The sequence below is a fragment of the Gossypium arboreum genome, chromosome 11 (assembly GCF_025698485.1).
Source record: "Gossypium arboreum isolate Shixiya-1 chromosome 11, ASM2569848v2, whole genome shotgun sequence".
Taxonomy (NCBI): domain Eukaryota; kingdom Viridiplantae; phylum Streptophyta; class Magnoliopsida; order Malvales; family Malvaceae; genus Gossypium; species Gossypium arboreum.
In genome coordinates, this window is record NC_069080.1 from 2,434,942 (window position 1) to 2,440,003 (window position 5,062).

The following is a 5,062-nucleotide window of genomic DNA, read 5'->3' on the forward strand; positions in this document are numbered from 1 at the left end:
TGAACTATTTAGGCCATAAAAACCATCACAATTAGCAAAGAAGTAACTTGTTTAGTTCACAAGCTTTTCCGAAGATGGCAAACCATGACAATAGCTTAGTCCCTAAGGTATCCATTAAAGGTTTTCAATCGGTTACTCCGATGAGGATAACCGAATCTGTCACGGGACCTTGTTGGTCCGGAGATGTTCCAGAGGTGTTTCAACATGGTCCAATGCTACATGAAGGGAGAAGATTTAAGTTGGGTAGTTGTAGGGTGGATTAAAGAGTCACTTGGGAGAGCTTTGTTGGAACAACCGACGATCTCCGGACGTCTTCAGAAAAGGGACCGAAACGATGGTGAGTTGGAGATCGTGTCCAACGATTCGGGCATTCGACTAATCGAGGCATAGATTCAGACTACTCTTTCGGAGTTTCTCGATTTGAAGCAAAGGGAAGAGGCTGAAGCTCAGCTTATTTTTTGGAACGATATCGGTGAACATAATCTACAGTTCTCCCCACTATTCTATGTTCAGGTAATCTAACAGTCTGTCATTTAACAATCACTTTCAAATGGAGCTAACGATGTTTTAACAGATGACCAATTTCCAATGCGGAAGATACTTGATCGGAATCAGCTGCAGCATTCTTCTGGTAGACTTTTTCTTAAGAACTGAGTTCCTCAAGACATGGGCGAGCATTCACAGTAACAGTGTCGACCACAACAATGAACGAAAGCTACCCTTATTTTACTTGCCGAGTGTCAATGGTACCACCGACTCCTCCCCTAATTTAATCAGCTCAAGTACTCCAAACAAAAACGAAAGCAAAACCATGGTGTTCAAGATCAATGCTGAAAGTGAGAATATGGAGATTGAATGGTGCCGAAAAATTGCGTTAGCTGTTGAAAAGTCAATTAAGGGGGTGTTGAAAAGTCAAAAATGGGATGTGCAATTGGCACCGAAAGAAAAAGTGATAGCCAAGTTGTTTAAAGTTGAAAGAGATAATTGCAATTTTGGTCCCTAATTTTTTATGCCATTTGCAAGTTGGTCCCTGAACCTCAACTATAAATAGGCCTAATCATTTTTATTTCAACTATCCCAACCAATCTTTCTCTCTTAGTTTTCTCTCTTCTCCCATTTGAGAATTCTTAAGGAATTCTATTTGTTTGTAATATTTTGGAGATAGTAAAGTTATCATCTAGTGTTAGTGCCCGAGGACGTAGGTATAATTTACCGAACCTCGTTAAAACTCTTGTGTTCTTTCTTGTCCTATTTTTCTTTCAATATTTGAGGGTATAATAGTAGTATTTAATTGTGCTATTAAATTACTATAGAAGGGATATTCTGACTAAGGAAAGACTTGGTATTTAAGAGATCCTTGTGATCCACCTCTCTTCCCTGAGAATTGAACTTTGTGTGATTTTTTAGTACAATAATTTACACGCTTCCGACCCTATTGGAACAACAAGTGGTATCAGAGTCGAAAGTTAATCATAGTATGCTCTGTGGTTGCATTTTAAACCGATCTTCCACATCAGAAAAGATTTCCTTAGGTATATTGAAAGATTATGGAGAAAACGGTCGGTGTAGGAGCTTCAACATCGTCCATGTGGACAAGACCGACAATTGCAAATGCAAGATTGGTCGTGGAGATCTTTGATGGCACGGGCCATTTTGGTATGTGGCAAAGTGAGGTTCTAGATGCCCTTTTTCAGCAGGGTCTAGACATTGCCATTGATAAAGAGAAACCAGATGATGTACAGAAGAAAGATTAGAAGGTGATCAATCGGTTGGCATGTGGCACAATTCGATCATGCCTTTCTCGAGAGCAGAGGTATGCTTTTCAAAGGAGACTTCGCAAATAAGTTGTGGGTGGCACTTGAAGAAAAATTTTTGAAGAAAACAGTCAAAATAAGCTCCACTTGAAGAAAAGACTTTCGCTTCACTTACGTCCCAAGTACCACAATGAATGATCACATCACCAAATTTAATCAGTTAGTCACCGATTTGCTAAATATGGATGAGACATTCAAAGATGAAGATTTGGCTTTGATCTTGTTGGGGTCACTTCACGAGGAGTTTGAGTTCCTAGAAACTACTCTACTTCATGGCAGAGTGATATATCTCGGCGAAAGTGCATGCGGCCTTATACGATTATGAGCAGAGAAAGAAGGACAAACAGAAAAACTCAATCAGAGATACAGAAGCTTTAGTAGTCCGAGGTCGTTCATACACTCGGAAGAAAACTCAGAAGAGGAGATCAAAGTCAAAGTCCAGACTTGGGAAAGATGAATGTGCCTTTTGTCATGAGAAAGGCCATTGGAAGAAAAATTGTCCAAAACTGAAGAATAAGGGAAAAGCTGCTGTAGATGCTTGTGTTGTAAAGCCTGATACCAGTGACTCTGAACTATCACTGGTTGCATCATCATCGTCGTTCCATTCAGATGAATGGATATTGGATTCGGGTTGTACCTATCATATGTCCCCTAACCGGGAGTGGTTCTCTGATTTAGTTGAGCTAAATGGAGGAGCTGTTTATATGGGCAATGACAATGCCTGTAAAACTGTGGGATAGGTTCAATCCAATTAAAGAATCAAGATGGATCAACTAGAGTTCTGACTGATGTTCGGTACGTGCCCAGTTTGAAGAAAATCTCATCTCATTGGGAGCCTTGGAATCCAATGGCTCAGTTGTTACTATGAGATATGGGGTTTTGAAAGTGACATCTGGCGCACTTGTGATATTGAAGGGCATCAGGAAAAATAACTTGTATTACTACCAAGGTAGTACAGGTATTGGAGCAGTCGCTGCAGCTTCCGGTAACAAAGAATTGGACTCAATGCAGTTATGGCATATGAAGTTGGGACATGCCAGCGAAAAATCCTTACAAATTCTGGCAAAACAAGGATTGTTGAAAGGTGCAAAGGCTTGCAAATTAAAATTTTGCGAGCATTGTGTTCTGGGAAAGCAAAAGAGAGTGAAATTCAGCACTGCTATCCATAATACAAAAGGTATTTTGGAATATGTTCACTCAGATGTGTGGGGCCTTCCAAAACACCTTCATTGGGAGGAAAACACTACTTTGTTACTTTTGTTAATGATTTTTCCAGAAGAGTTTGGATGTATACCATGAGAACTAAGGATGAAGTGCTTAGAGTTTTTCTTAAATAGAAAACTATGATCAAAAACCAGACTGGCAAGAAAATCAAGCGGCTTAGGACGGACAATTGAGGGGAATATAAAAGTGATCCGTTCTTCGATGTGTGCCAAGAGTATGGTATTGTTCGACACTTCACAGTTAGGGATACACTACAGCAGAATGGAGTGGCAGAGCGTATGAATCGAACATTACTGGAGAAAGTTCGATGTATGTTGTCCAATGCTGGGTTGGGCAAGCAATTTTGGGCTGAGGTTGTGACATACGTTGGCCATCTTGTTAATCATTTGCCATCATCTGCATTAGAAAGAAAAACTTCTATGGAGGTATGGTGCGGAAAACCTATTCTGATTATGATTCCTTACATGTGTTTGGATCCTTGCATATTACCATGTGAAGGAGTCAAAGTTAGATTCGAGGGCAAATAAAGCTCTCTTTATGGGAATCACTTCTGGAGTGAAGGGATTTCGTCTTTGGTGCTTAGACACAAAGAAAATGATCTGTAGCAGAGATGTTACCTTTGATGAATCTACCACATTGAAAAAGGTAGCAGATGAAGATCTTCAGACAAGCGATACTCCACAGCAGGTGGAGTGTACTCCAAAACAGGTGAAGTTTGAGCAAATGGGGATTTGCCCAGTTAATAAGTCTAATGCTTCAGCCACAATGGAGGAATTAGAGGTTGAAGAGGTTCTCACCCAAAAACCATTAAGTATACCAGAACCAGTTGCAGTTGCAAGGCCACAGAGAGAAATTCGTAGACCTGCTCTATTTACTGATATGGTGGCCTACGCCCTTCCCGTTGTTGGTGATATTCCTATCACTTATCAAGAAGCAATGAAAAGTTTAGAAAGTGATAAATGGAAAAGCGTCATGGATGAAGAAATGCAGTCTCTCCAGAAGAACAATACTTGGGAGTTGGCGCAATTACCAAAAGGTAAAAGGGCAATCGGATGCGAGTGGGTATTCGCAAAGAAAGATGGATCTCCTAGCAAGAAAAATGTTCGCTACAAGGCAAGATTGGTAGCTAAAGGCTACGCTCAGAATGAGGGAATTGACTACAATAATGTATTTTTGTAGCATACAGTAACCTATCTGAAATCATCGAACAGGTTACGAGACATTACCAATCGATCAGATCAATTTCGGTCATTAATTAAAATAAATATTTACACACATCCTAGTTTTAAGATGTCGTCCCTTTAATGGGCCCTCGCGGTCCAATATGAACAGATAAATTCAATTCGGGACTAATTTAGAATCACTACGAATTTTTAGTAAATTTCAAAATTCATACTACATACCGTTGCCAACCATAATTTACTCATTTCATGAGTACATCTACAACCTAAATTACTCTCATAAAACATCCTAAGTACATGCCATTACCAATAGTTAACGACTTTACCTTAATGAATTCGGGATCGAATTGGGATCTGATTCAACGTTCTATCTTTACTAGAGACTGCATGCGAAACAAACCGACTGCTGAGTATGGTATACTCAAGTGGTATTTCCATAATCCGAACACTTAATAATATAAGAATTAAACTTAAAATCACAATAACAATTATAAGTATTCATTTATTTGTTTTATAGATAAAATTTCAATTACTTACCATATAAATTCTATACAAGTCATATAACAAACATAATAACATATTTGTTCAATTCTTTTCATTTACTTACCGTATAAATTCTATACAATATATTCACAATTCACTTGTTTTCACACTTTACTTCTTAACAATATACCATTTTAATTCATTCTAACATCAATCATCATCCATTTGAACTTCACTCATTTCATGAACCTTTTGGTTCATGTTTTCAATCTCATATCTCAATTTCAATTCTCAATTCAATTTCTCATTTCATTCCAATAGCTCAATCAATCAAATTCACTCGACTTATCTTTTCACTTA

At 38.5% G+C, this 5,062-nt stretch overlaps 1 pseudogene; it reads left to right on the forward strand.

Annotated features, from left to right (window-relative positions):
• Positions 1–2,139, forward strand: LOC128284345 (anthranilate N-benzoyltransferase protein 2-like; annotated as a pseudogene).
• Positions 2,140–5,062: the final 2,923 nt, after the last annotated feature.